The 15,284-nt window shown below is 41.5% G+C and overlaps 1 protein-coding gene across 9 annotated transcripts in view; it reads right to left on the bottom strand.

Annotated features, from left to right (window-relative positions):
- snx19a (sorting nexin 19a) overlaps window positions 1-15,284 on the bottom strand; it is a 97,162-nt gene that overhangs the window by 25,809 nt on the left and 56,069 nt on the right. The window contains exon 1 of one of the 9 annotated variants that reach the window (XM_028595525.1): window positions 13,208-13,261. The exons of the other annotated variants lie outside the window; for them this stretch is intronic. The gene's annotated coding sequence lies outside the window, so the exon portion shown is untranslated. Of the gene's footprint in view, window positions 1-13,207; window positions 13,262-15,284 lie in introns of those variants that run through there. 9 annotated transcript variants of the gene reach the window in all.

The raw sequence follows: 15,284 nt of genomic DNA, 5'->3' as shown, positions 1-15,284 counted from the left end.
TGTTTTTTTCCTGACAGGTAAAACATATATCAAACTCCCTGACAGATTTGTTTTGAGCTCCACAGCATGTTAACAACTGTACAGTGTGTTTTAAATATACTGCAGCCCTCTTTCAAGTAACATCAGACTACTAAAACAGAGTTTTTCACTTCTGTTTCTCTTTTGTGCGCTGCATTCTCCTGTTAATCATGTACATGTGAGGAATCACACACACACACACACACACACACACACACACACACACACACACACACACACCACCTATATATCCACACACTAAATCCCTGCTGCAGTCTTTTCAATACATGCAGCCTGATTCACGTTAACCCATAAAACATGTCTGACATATTAATCAGGTCTGCATGTGGGGGTAGCTCTACTATTGCACTGTTGTTAGGGAGAGGGCTCTCATTGGACCATCTTACGCATCGTAGTGGCCAATAAGAGAAGGCTGAATCTCTCCTCTCCTAGCAACAAGACTCCTTTTTTTCTGAGCGGTGCAATCAGCAAATTGACACCCATAATTTTACAATATGAATAATTTCAACTTAGCAGCTTTGCTGCAGAAGCAGGGCAACGCAATTTTATCCTCTCCCACATCACTAAAAGATCTCTGTTCTCCGTCCCCGTTTTCTCCCTCTCCCTCCCTCTCTCCATCTTGGCTGCAGCTCTGTCTCCGAGCGCATTCAGGCAGCTCCTGTCTTACCATCTTAAAGGAACAGCCCTGCATATTTAAGTTTGGTTTTTTTCCCCCTCTCCGTTCAGGGGCATTGTGGGAAATGGTCTGTACTTGTTGACCTCACAGTGGTGAATGGCGGGGCCTCTCTCAGGAGGGAGAAGGAATACCTTGGCAAGAGCTATCATTTCCCCGAGACACTACCAACCCCTCAGCTATGAGCTTCTCTTTCGGCGCAGATGTTAACACTCCCAGCTCGGTTCGGCTCGTTTAACATCTAACTGTTTCAACAAATCACAAAAAAGAAGGCTGAATATTTTTGAGATACATTCTTCTAAAACAGAGGTCTGCAGATGAAAGGTAGTAATGTGGAAATGTCCTGTTAGATAGAAAATGTAGGTTTGCTGCAACATTAAATGACTTGGCTTTGACTCTTGCACAGCACCTGTTGCCAGGCTACAGCAGTGCACATGCACATGGCTGTCCGACCCCTGACCCTGAATGCATTCCTGTCCTTGCCCCTCTGGGAGTCGGGGAGAGCAGAGCAAATGTTACATGTCTGCAGAGCAGCCCGAGACAACCAGAAATACGGTAACTTTTCCAGCTATCGTATTGCTCGTGGTGAGCTCAGGTATGGGTCACAGTTTGCTCTGCTAAACCAAAAACCCCAAAACACAGCAAGTTTGCATCTACATTTAATGTCATGGTTCATCTTTTGTCTCACTCTTTGGATATTAGTATTCAAATCAGAGTAAGAAGCTGGAGGGTTGGATATCTGAAGAGAAATGCCTGCACTGAAGTACAAAGTCTCTGTCTCATGGCTGTGTGAAATTTGACATGTGGCAATTTTAGGAACAGTCTGTCTTTACACTTGCTAGATTTCTCAAATTTAGCAGAACAATATCTCATGGTCATTATAGGTCAATTAGGGTGGCATGCAGAAAGTGTCTTGCAGGTTGAGAAGCGGATAATTAACTACCCATGTGACCTCCCGTCCTTTTCGGCACCTTCCATCCAGTCTCTGAATTGTCTAACAGCAGGAACAAAAGCCCCCACGAAGCTCATTTAGCCCAGTTTCAATGAGGATAGACAAGGAAAGAGCGCTCCCTCTTTGAAGTGTGTTCCCTCTGTCCTGCTCCGGCCCCACCTCCTGTCCAGTGGATCAGACCGTTACAGTACGAGCGGCGCTACGCCGTTCAACCTAAGGTGACCCTTGCCCTCATCAGACCTGCCCTCCTCTGGAGGAATGCTGCTGATGGGAGTTTTAATATTCTCCGGCCCTGTGTGCCCTCAAATTTGGCGGTGCGGCGTTAACACAAGCTGACACCACAGATTAGCCACAGACATCAGGAATGCTGCTGCCTTTTTGTGCCATGTGGACTTTGGCCAAAAGATCCTTTGGTTGCAATGGCCACAGAGACCTGAGCAAAACAGGTCCATGACAGAAAGATGGACACTCCGAGGCGTGGCCGTCTTAATGTTAGCTAGCCAGCGAGCTACAGACACGTGGACAGTGACAGACGGCACCATCCACAGACAGATGTTGTTTTCAGAGGATTTCATCCGTACAATTTAAAGATGAATAGTCATTTTGTACCTGATTTACCTGCATTTCATGAGGCCAAGCTTTTATGGGGCACATTGACATTTGACAGTGACATTTAATAAATTGCAAATTTCCATAAAGGTTGACTGTCCTTCAAAGTCAAAAGACACTGCTGATGATCGAGGTCGCTGTGACAGTTTTATGACTCCTCTCTTAAACCTACATTGTGTAATTTTCTTTTGTTGATTCTTAGCAAAAAACACTTTGTTCTTTCACAAATATGTACTCATTCATGTGTAATTACTTCCACCAACTAATCAAAGTATTCTCGTAAGCGTAGAATCTGACATTCAGAATCATTCAGAATACATACGAGCGAGTCGCTCAAATGACGGCAGCCATGTAGCGCCTCCATCTTTAAGATACATTAGCCAAAGAGGGACATACCTCCGCATTTCGCCCTCTTACACCTACTGGCACCGTGACGAATGCAAGGGGGAGATTACTCGCCAGGGAAGCGAAAAAGAGAATTAAAACGACAACACGACAGGCAAAGCAACAAGACCAAAGTTAATATTGGAGTGGCTAGAACAGCTGTGTGTAAACGATGGAGAGAGCTAATTTCGGGTTCGGCCACCGTAGGAGGAAGGGCTAGAAAGTAATATTCAGTTGGTTGTCATATACAATTTCACCGCTAGATGGGAGAAACTCTTACACAATGTAGCTTTAAATACAGTATGTGTTTGTAGCGTAGGTGTGCAACTGTCCCCACTGTTGGTCTTACTGAGAAGAGGCCACAGGTTTAAGGAGGATTGTTTTGGATACCTTTTCCATATGATGCAATTAATGGATAATGCTTTTGTGTTGCTACAAACTGTGTGTAAATCTCTCTGCTGTGGAACAAGAAAAGTACAAAAATACAACTGACTTACAGGACGTGTGATTTATCGCAGCTAAAGTTTTTAGCTCATACAAATTGTATGATGCAATTTGAAGACACAGAAGAGCAGAAATCATGGATAAAATTCAAAACATGCGGTCTTTGACAACAGTTTAGAAAATGAATGGACTTCCATCTGAAAATGATGCACTGTACACCTGAAGTGTGATCCAATCCTTAAGATGCAGAGCTTCTAACTGCAGATTGGCCAAAGATCACCTCAAAGCCCAAGTATAAAAACGGTCTGGACTGTTCGCGGTGCCGGTGATATGGAAATAGACACTGCCGCATAGTTGAGGACTGGAATTCTTTTGTTTTTCGGTTAAATTCATTGGCAGCTTAATCATGTTCACTTTGCACGATTCTGATATTAATGAGCCACATCAGAGGAGTTACTGTATAAACAGGCCTAGAAGAAATGCTGATTAAGAAAACATGTGAGAGGAGGAAAATATGAAAGCAAAGTGTGGAGCTGCCTGTGAGGGGCGGGAAAAAAAAAAGAGTTTGCCTCAGAGTCCTCTGTCATTTATGCTTGGAGAAAGAAAAAAAAAATCACACACTGGGCCCCTGTTTCATTTCTATGGCAACCTGAAGGCTATTATCGTACCTTGCCATTCATCATGAAAGGACTGACGGGGAGAGAGACGGGTTGGGGAGAGGGGTGGACAGTGCGGTGCATATTCCCTTCTCACAGCTCGGAAACAGAAGGAAACGGAATGAATGAGTGAAAGACAACTTTAGTGCAGGAACGGTTCATTGACAGTACAATAGTTTATTAAGACGACCATAAGCAACTGCTTGTTAAACCTACAGGTGTAAACAGCAAGTGCAGTATTTTGTATGGCTAGTGCTCTTAGTTCATGTGTGCTTGACAGTTATTGGGAAATAAGATAGTGGTGTATCCTAACCCATTGCCTGCTGATAAAAACAGCCGAAAGCTCTCGAACAAGCGAGTAAGTGGACCTTGACTTAAGACCGTTTAGTCAAACCCTTCACATTTCTTTTGTACTTAACGCAAGAGCATTATCTGGGAATTGACTTAGGTTTATGTAAATAACTGTGCTCACTTGCCCCCCTACAGCTACAGATACAGTACAGTATAATATAATAAATGTGCATATTTAATTCAGAACGCAAATAGGCTTCATTTGTCAAACAATATTCTAAAGCATGAAATCATGGTTTTGGTACAATGTATAAAAATGTATGAATATTTATGAAAAATATGATTTAAAATCATTAAAGCAGTTCTGTTTAAAAGATCATTTGGCTATTATTGCATTACCGATTATAGTGTGAGAGAGTTAAATTACCAAACACTGAATGTCTTTCCCAGTATCAGCCTCACCTTCAACTTTCGGTGAATCTGTTTAGGAGATACTAGAACTCATACTGACCAGTATGGTTTGGCAAGTGTGGCAAAAACTCTAGCTGTCTCTTCAGCCACCGTCTGTACCTAAATTGTTTTATACAGTCTATGCTGTTTGATACAGTCTATGCTAAATACTGACAAAACTCTTATGGACCAAAACATGTTAAATAGCAATAATAAAACAAAGTGAAATAAGTTTAAGTACACAACAAATAGCCCACTTGGCATAACGCTATTTGCACATTATGTGAAAATACGATTTAGAGCAACTCTTAATGATTCAGTTATGAGGGTAGTTAAATAAATTTTAGCACCGACAGCAGTGAGCGAGGTTGGTGTGACAGTGCATTGGCAGCCAGAGTCCATTCTCTTCGTCCCCAGAGAGACCAGAGCAGGCATATTAACATTCTCCTCAGAAGGGCCACAGGATCTGCCTTCAATGCCTTCTGAATCCAAACAAAAGATGGTGTGTGTCTGTGTGTGTGTGTGCTGTGTGTGTATGTGTGTGTGTGCTGTGTGTGTGTGTGTGTGTGTGTGTGTGTGTGTGTTAACACAGAGACAAGCTGGGGTGTGTGTAACAGTGTTTTAGACGAGCAGAAAAAAGCAGGGAGAAGGAACGAGGGAAAAGGGCCACGAAGGAGGAGTACGTATGTACTGTACTGCTGACTGCTTTGTACATGTGTACATTTGCATTACTCCTTAATACTGTAACCACCATGTCCTGCAAAATCTAAAACTTCTTAAGAATACAGAGCAGCTGATGGATTTCCTGGCACTGTCCATGGAGAAACATGTAATAATTAATAACATGATTATGAGTTAAAAAAAAAAAATCTAAATCTGAAGTTCTCGCCAACAGCGGTAATATGATAGCCCACTTTTATTTAATTTTTTGACTAATCATAGTGATCAACAACCTTCTTAACCACTCTTGACTCTGTTGAGGTTTAGTAAGTATTCCTTTATGGGAAACAGGATTAGTTGCTATGCAAACTATAACCAGGGAATTCATGAGCAACTCATATTCTATTTTTATTTATGCACCTCTGTTTATGTGATGTTCTTTGAAGACCGAGCACATGTATTGGTTACATACAATCCATAACATGTGAGAGGGCCTTCCTAAATTTGATATACAGTAGATACCAGTGCTGGTGCCTGGCTGCATTACTGTCATATCCAGTAGCAACTGTAGACAACTGACTTCCTACACATAACTCAAACATCTGGCCTTCATCACAGAGTGCCTGAAATCTTTTTACATTCCACATGCAAACTGCACCAAGTCATGGGATCTAGGTCTACTCTGCTGCCATGGAGATAATTCACTACAAAATTATTAGGGAATACAATATAACAGGAATGCAGCTCGCCAACAGTTACAGCAAGATAGCTACAAATCATTTTGATAATCAATAGCTTGCTGTACTTGTGTAATTTATTCACACTGCTCGAACATGTCAGTGACCAGTCAGCAGTGTTGGGCAAGTTACTTCCAAAATGTAATACATTATAGATTACTAGTTACTGTCATTTGAGAGTGATTAGTTATATTACTATATTACTGTCTCTGAATTGTAATGTGTTACACTACTTTTGCATTACTTTTGAGCTACTATCACCAACATAACAGCAGAAGTTTGACTTGGCAGGTAGCTTGTGAATTTCACCACTGGATCAATAAAGTCTCCTCTTTATCCACTATTCACATCAAAGAATATTTTGTATAATTAATATGAATATGCAAAGTAACTAAAGCTATAAAAATAGAGAAGTAAAACGTACAATAGACAAGTAGAAGAAAATGAAAATACTAATTAAAAGTACCTTACAGTTGTATTGAAGTACTTTCCACGGCTGATAAGATGCAATGGTATTCACATGCAGCAAGCCTAAACATTAATTCCTGACATGTTTATATCTGTCAGAAACTCTTATGCAGTGGTCATGAAAGAAAAACAAACGTTTTAAAAACATTATATGAGAGTCACACTTGAATCAGAGATCTAGACTACACATGATAAATACCCATGGGACGTCACCTAACGCAACTTTTCACACCTGACAATATACAGGCCATGTTAGGCACAGCAGTGCTTTGAGCTAAATGCTAACATCGGCATGCTAACTGGTATGCACGTGAACAGTCAAGGGATCACTAAAGGATATGAATGTCTGCACAAAATTCCATGGCAATCCATTCAGTAGTTGTTGAGACATTTGCCACAAAACCAGCTATGTCTACCTCATGGTGGCGCGAGAGGTCATATGGATACATCATCTGGGAACCATTAATATTTGTACAAAATGTTATGCCAGTCCTTCTAATAGATGAAGAGATATTTTACTGGATACGTGAACAATTTTACCTGCTGGTGGCATTAGGTGAAAAGTTAGGAGAACACCAAAGTCATTAGGATTCATCCTCATGGAAATCTGTAAATAGGTTTATCAAAGAGTGCGGAGATATTTCTGTCCTCTGGACCAAAAGACTGACATTGTCATCTCTAAAATAAGGTGGTGTGAAAATAATGGCACTTGCAAAGAGATGTAATAATACATGCTAAAACCTTTGGATCTTAAAATGTTCAATTTTGTTGACTGTGACAATTAATTTTTGAGGTCCTAAATTGCAGCATTTGTTGTGTTGCTGTATTTGATTGCTTAATATTATAAAAGGCACTCCTATTTGTTAACTATTCTATTTGTCAAAAAGCATCTGCTTTAACATCGTTTGCTTTATTGCTATGTGTACTGCCTCATTAGTTTGTCTTAAAAATAAAAATGTCCAACGTTATTACAGTTGTCAGTAAAATATAACAATATCATCAGTTAATAATGACAAATACTAGTTGATAGTAGTACATAATAAGGGTTTAAACTGTCAATGATTAGTTCAACATTTCATTTGTCGGTAGCGTGTGAGTATGAAGTCATTTAAGGAGTTTTTCATTTCAGACAAAACATTTACACATACAGTATATTCTATTCATGCAGTTGATATTAATATCAGGAATGACTTGAATTCTACCCATTTTTTTTTGTTCTTTCTCTTGAACCACATCACATTCAAACTAAATATGATTGTGATTTGCATACTCGTAATAGCTGGGACTGAACAGCTCTGTGACTGACTCACAGCTGCTTGGACAAAGGGCTGTCTCCACTGACCTAAAAAGGCAAACATCAGATAAAAGGTGACAGCATTTGAACCTCAAAGCAAGGCTGCTTTTGGCCTTGCATTTACAGTATCACTGCAAAGCTACAGTGCATGCTCATCCAGAGACACAAGTAAAACAAAATTTAACTGGCAACATCGAATGTATGGATGTGTTCTCGAGGGACCGTTTGTTTTCTTCACGATTTCATTAGTATAGATCTTCTTGGCAGAGTTTCTCAGAGGATTGAAGACCTTCTGACCTCACTGCTGTATATCTCTGGCCTCCACCTACTCACATCCACTTATTTTTCAATTCTCATACACTGGGCTCCATAAACAGAAATGCCTGCAGAATCAGGGATAGATAACAATGCATAAATAACAATTATATCTTGCAAAAAGGAGTGAATTTTTTTATAACATCAGTCTGCATTCAAATATATCTTACCAATGACAGTCACGTTTTGTACTAATAAGTATAAATGCTGTGACATTGTGATGAGAGCGCCAGCAGCCTCCGCTCTGTGACAACCATTCAGGTATAATGCACACCTAAAAGTTTCAGGTGTGTCTGCCTCTGTGCAGCGATAAAAATGCATCCAATAGCTGGGAAGTGTTGTAATAAAGCTATGAAAAGGCAGGATTGGCATGCCACAAAACAACAGTGGAAGGAGAGAGACGCTGGCAAACACTTGAAGCTGGGTTCGACAATTTGGTTTGAGTGCAGCAGAGGCGGGCAGACCAGCAGAACAAGCAGAAACAAGATGGCGGCGGTCTGCAGCAAACTGTAGCAAGCTCTGTCCAGGGAGAAAAGGGAGACAGAAAAGCCGTAGGCGCAACGCGCTCAGGGCACCTAGGTGCCAAGTATCACAGTGATTTGGAACCAGTCCTGTTTCATGGGCTGGGACAGGCAGAGCGGCGCCAACGCCCACAAGAGCACCTTTAGGTGAAGGGGGTGCGAGAACAATGGAATGGCTGACTCCCAGACAGAGCTGCCGTACTGCAGTGATAAGGGAACAGGAAGGAGGGGGGGCACAGGAGGTAGACACACCTGCTGCTACCGCTGGAGCAACAGCAGCTACTGTAACAAGCAGCAGACAGAAAAAGACTGAGAGCTGGATTCAAACGTGACTCCGGCCTCTGATCCGGCGATCAGAGGGCATCTTGGGACTGGTGAGAGCGTGAGTGAGATCACAGCACACGGGGGAAGAGCTGGAAACGACATGAGGACATAAAGCTGACAAAACCATACTCACTGACATATGCTGTACACTCACATAACATATGTGTTTATTCATGCATTTAGACATGAAAAATAAAAAAAGCTGCATGCTTCAAAGGTTTGCTCCCAGTGTATGCAGTAGAAAATCACTGATGGTTGCTTTGCGAATTACAGTACGCCCTCTTCATTTAGTGCATTCAAAAGTATTTTTAACTGAAGGACATTATCTGCTGATTTATGTTTTCTGACTACAATTTGAACAGATTTGCAGAGCTATCATGAAATGTCACTAAACCTGTTTTTAATTAATCACAATAATGGAAACAGGCCTGGTTACACTATGTTGAGCAACCTCATCCTCACATTACCTCATTACTTGGTAAGTCCACAACTGACTGACAGCAATAAAGAACTGTACATACACTGCTCAGCTATGGTAAATGTATCTAAACAACATATACTGAATCGTGTAATGTTTTATCCTTCATCTCTGAAAATGGAAGTATAACATCCATTTGCTTACTGTCAGTCAAAAGCCTCTCGTCTTAATACTTTCTTTATTTTCCAGTCAATCAATTTCCACCACTGCAGGTCCAGCTGTGAGCACTACAGTAAACCTGCCTGTACAGTAAAAAAAAAAAAAAAAAAAACATTCACACCACACAAGTTGTCAGTGAGAGACACTAAAGGATCTACAGTTCTATATATGGTCGGCCATTTTACATGTTGGAAAAAATCGAGGGGAGAGACCGGAGGGCAAGGCTGTTGGGGGAGGTCTTAATACTGTGGCGTGTGCAAGCATACACACCCACCTACACATACAATGATGGATGTACAGTGTGAATGCTTAACTGCACAGATGGAAGTTAGCTTCTTTTTAGTTTACTTACAATTGGTTCATCAGAGCAGAGGATGACATTTCAAAATCAAACACAAATCCTATCTACAAATAGTCAGTATGTTTCTTGTTCTGTTCCTCTTCCCTACTGTCTGTCTGGATTTACTCTCTCTGCATGGTTTTGCTGAACAAGGCAAACACTGACACCATGACCTACTGATGCAGACCTGCTGCTCCAAGTAGGAAACCCCACTGTACTGATACGACATCACATTACAAAAGTTACATTTTACCATCAAATACCTGAATGTAAAAGTGTGTGTTTGTGTGTGTGTGTGTGTGTGTGTGTGTGTGTGTGTGTGTGTGTATAGACACATGGGAGATGAGAATTGTTGAGATAATGTACTTCTGCTTATTTGTACAATAAATGTTTTTTTCTCACTGATTCTCTTTAAAAAGCAAATCTCAAAGATTGAAAGATGGCATTACAATAACATCTCGATATGCATATGATCACATGTAGCTGGAGACCCCAGCAGTGAAGTATTTCCAACTATGGCAATGAAATTATTCAGATTCTACTGTACAGTTTTTGTTGTTGAGCTCTGTTGCATCTCTGTTTAGAGATTATTTGATAGGATATGCTTGTTTATCCTTATAAACAAATGGGGAACCTGCATTACCTACTGCTGTAGTCATTCTGAGGCAACCTTTCTTACAGCTGTATTCTCACATAGTAAACTGAAACCAGGCTGGGGAGCAAAACTCCCAATAAGAAAGTGTGTGACAATGCAAATGAGTTGCAGGTTTACGGAAGTCAATGCTCATTAGGAGTGTTTGACCGAAGAGTAGAAATGCATTTTTTAATTAATCTCTAAATTCCTTTAGCATTGAGGGATTCTACCAAAAATGGCAGCTGTTTCTTCAACCGTTCACCTGACGTGGCTAAACATGCCTTCAAATCAAAGCTGGAAACAGAATTAGAGCTCAAAGCTACTTGTCCTTTTATCCACATAATCACTGCATCACATCCCATCCAAACTAATGAAAGAATGAGCGACATCAAACAGTATAGCTGTTCAAATGCTGCTGAAGCTCCCTGGAAGACTGAGAGTGACTTCAGAGTGGCTGAAGAAGAACAGGAAGGAGACATGTAAAGGGTTACACAGTGTAGGTGTGGATAAAGGGAGGGGAAAGCTGGAAATGAAGCTGTTACTCTGATGACAGATCACCCAACAATTATAGAACAGGGATTTGAATCCAGACACATTTTGACACACTGAACGGTAGTTTTAGGAGAACTGTGAGCAGTGAGACAGTCTTTAGCATGCATGATACGCTTGGCTTCAGCAGCTGTACACCTGAAGTGCCCCCCCGTACAGGACAGCATCAAAAAACTGAACCGAATACTGTCTCACTCATTCTACCCTTTAATAACATCCATTAAAACACAGTACACACTGTGTAACAGCTTTTAACTGTAGTTGTGAATCGTAATACAATCCTGCTTTTATCCATAGTTTGATTTGGCACCCATTGGGTTGGCACCCTGCTGCACACATGCACAAGTATCCTACAATTCTCACTCAACAATGCACTGAGTTTCCCTATTAGGTATCTTATATTCACATGTAACAAAGATACACACGCAGATAGGTGCACCAGGTATAGAAGAACGATGATCATTTTTATGAGGTCAAACACAAGTGTACCGAGCTTTCAGTGTCACGCTCTCTCCAGTACTTTGTGCTGCTCTCAAGATGAGACATGAAGAGCCCGTAGGAAATAGTAAGAGTCATGGTGAATTTGTGTCTTTTGTCTGACAGTATATAACAAAGTAAAGCACAGAATCCCATTATATTCAAAGGGTGATTTGCATTTTGCAGCCCAAGTGCTAAAACGTTTTTCAGCTGCATAAAAATAAATACTTACATACACTGACATATTGTCAGTGTATGACTGTAGGTCTACACAGTACAGTTAGTCTACAACGTTTTTTTTTTTAACAGCCTGAGTGAGCTCCTTGTGCTGTTCGTCTATGTTAGCATGTGTAACATTAGTCACTGTGGGTGTAACCTAAGTCACAAATTCCTTTCATTCATTCATTGTACCTGCCCAAAAAAACCAGGATACTGTAAATATGACAGTGTTTCGCCATATCACCCCACCTTGTCTGGACATCCCTCCATTCCAGTCACGTGTCCTTCATACCCACATTCCTATATCCATCTCCCCCTCTCCCCAACGCCCCACACACTGTGTCAGCCTCTGGGTCTAAATCCCTCCATATCCTGAAAGAAACCCAATGTTCTTCCTTTTCGTTCCCCTCTATCTTTATTTTCGCTCTGTGGGTGGATCATATGAACATTCTCTGTCGCCTGCGTTTAGCTAAAAAAGCGAAGCCATCCCTTCTTTGCTGCGCTTTGTGTCTTTCCGCCATGTTAGTCTTTTTTTTTTTTAGGTTACAGAGATGTGTGAGTGCCCCTCGCAGCTCCCAAGAACCCAACCCGTGCACATCACAGCAAAACGTCACAAGTTAGGGTCTCAGGGAATGAGAGAGGTACAGATTGCTTTTTGTTTGGCCTTTCCTATGCGACATAAAGTAGATCATCTGCTACACGAGCGCTGTGGCTGAGCCTGGAGCACACAATGGCAGCTTTCTCTCTTGCTGGCTTTGTGCTGTGCTGTACCCTAAGTCACCAGTTTAACTCCAGTCTGGTGTTGATAAGTTGGGGTCCGCATGCATACACCGCACATGCATTAGTTCATCCATAACACTTTTATACTGCATAAGACGATCATGTATCATGGTATTCTGCGCATGAATCAAATACCGATACACGCCGTAAATCACAAGCACGTCACAAATAAAGACTGTACAAAACCTTTCCACATATCTTATTGCAAGTTAACACACACGTACTGTACACACTTGTACTGTAGTCACCAATGAATGGCCATACACACCCAGGCAGACAGCATTTTATTATCACATGATGTTCATAAGAATGGCATATTTTTGCCTCCCTGTCGCTGCCACAGCCTGGCTTGGCCGAATCATGCTATGATAAGCAATAGTACAACATCTTTGATTCAAAATGCCAAAATGCTGTACCGTGTACACGCAACAGTACCAGTCAGACGACAAGGACAGTGGCAGAGACAGAAACTGCACTGCCAGATAAAAATCCCCATCCATCACTTGAAGAAAAAAAAAAGGCAAAGCTCCTTACAAGTTACATTTTGAGATACCCCATCTCCAGACACGCAGGCTTGTCAGTCCTCTGAGACCGCACCTGTCAATCATGTCTGGCTGTATGGAGGGAAAGCTCATTTGTAAGGTAGACAGAATGAGATCTGACTGCCTGCAAATTGAAGAGGAGGGGGAATAGGAGGCTGGGAGGGTGATGAGACGAGATGCGAGGAAGGAGAGAAGATAAGAAGAAAACTCACCCTGCTGACTGTGGTGGCGGAGGCTGCCGCAGTCCTCTCTGCATGTCTGTGCCGGTCAGCCTAGCAGAGGAACAGAGGAGTGGAGGATGTGGCCAGAAAAATTGAAAAGAGAGAGATCGGTGAGGGAAAAAGAAAGCTGGAGAGAGAAGTAAAGGAAGAGATTTCAGTGCTACTAGCTCAGGCTTTGTTGAATGGATCATTCGGACTAGCACATGAGGCTGCTGTAGCAGATTGCTGCTGTCTAGCCGTCTGCTGCTCAGACATGCAAGACTGTACCATGTGCAGCCAAAGAGAGAGAGAGAGAGAGAGAGAGAGAGAGAGAGAGAGAGAGAGAGAGAGAGAGAGAGAGAGAGAGAGAGAGAGAGAGAGAGATGAAAGGCAGGGCAGAAGTGAGGTTAAAGGGTTAAAGTGGGTGAACAAGAAATATAGCAAATATAGGTTTAAATAGAAAATAAATATGTATGACTGACACTACAGTAACTTTAGAAACTATGGAGGAAAGAAGCCACTATACAAGGACATTAAGCAGCAACACAGAATCTAGAGAATAAAAGCAAAGTATATTCCTTAAATGTCTCTACAAAATAAGAATGCAAGAAGATGCATTGTAGTGGGCACCAGTATAAAAAATGCCATGCACAAGGAAAAAGAGCAGATCAATGGGCCTGTACATGCTTACTAGTACAGGAGAGCAGTAAAAAATGGCAAATGAGAAACAGAATGATAAAGAAAGACAGGAAGGAAGGAGTAGAAGAAAAGCAGTATTTAAATAAGGTAAGGTAAAATACATAAATGATTACTTGAATGAAAAGAAAGCCAATGCAAATGAACCGCACTCAGACCCACATGCATGCCAAATACAATCCAATGAAGTAGACAAAGTTTTTCATATAAATCACAGCTTTACATAAGCCCTTAAAAAAACAAAAAACAAGCGGAAGTTCTTGTTATCATCTGAATTTTGCTGTTATGTTTAAAAGCTATGAAAATAGGCTCAGACACAGAGTGCCAAAACAGCCACAGTATAGTGAATAATAGGAAAAAATGTGCAACGCCTGTTGCTGAAGTGCCATCGCCCGCAACTACTCACCCCTCTTTCTCCATGTGACACCACTACCCATCTTTTTCTTCCACTGTCTGTCTGTCTGTCTGCTGGCTCCATCTGTCTCACATTTTCTTTCTGCTCCTACTAGGCGCTTTAGTCTCGCTATATCACACCTCTCTGTCTGTGTCTGTGCCTCTGTATTTTCTTCCCCTCCTCTGCCTTGCATGCTTCATGGATTGCAGGCTCAAGTCCCCAGGGCAGAGAAACTGTAGAGCCTCTGCTTGCCCCTCTGTCTGTTACATACATAGCATCGAAACAGCAGTAGCAGAGCGGGGTAAGAGAAATAAATATCATCCATTCATTTCCTCCCACAGCTGAAATCACTTAGACTCTAAAGGCCTGCTATATGCAGAGAAGGAGAGATAAGGAAAGGTAGAGAAGGAGGGAGAAAGTAGTAGAGAAAAAAAGAGCATACAGTAGAAGAAGAGAGACAGAAAGAAGGCAAAGAAAGATAGGCTATCACATTTTGATCTTACAATGTCTCTTTTCAAGCTCCTTTTCATTAAAGAAAAAAAAAAAAAAATCATTCTCCAGTCGGCAAGTCCGGTATTCTGTTCCTGTCTCCCTCTCCCTCTGTGTCTGTGAGAGTGACTGGGTATTACAGCATGCGTTTCATGGAGAAAAAGGAGGGTGGGAACAAGATCGAAAGAGAAAAAGGAGGGAGTAAGGGAGAGAAAACGCAGTTCAGGAAATGTAACTGGAATCCTGGTGGTGTGGTAGTCTTATACTTTATCAGTATTAGCTGCTGTAAAGCAGCAGAAAAGGACGAGAGACAAGATGGTAGAAAAGCGAGACAAATGGGGAGAAGTGGGAATTACCAGAACAGGGTTCCTCTGACGGACAACACACAATGGGCTGAGATCAGCGACAGCAGAAAAATGGCCTGTGTGGTCCCACACTATCACCCTCTTTCCCTCTACTGGTTTCTTTGAGAGGATCTTTAATTACAAGGTCAATCAGAAATCAGAAACA

This window comes from Perca flavescens, chromosome 13 (genome assembly GCF_004354835.1).
Source record: "Perca flavescens isolate YP-PL-M2 chromosome 13, PFLA_1.0, whole genome shotgun sequence".
In the NCBI taxonomy this organism is placed as follows: domain Eukaryota; kingdom Metazoa; phylum Chordata; class Actinopteri; order Perciformes; family Percidae; genus Perca; species Perca flavescens.
The sequence above is the reverse complement of the archived record's forward strand: the minus strand, read 5'-3'. Positions and strand labels throughout refer to the sequence as shown.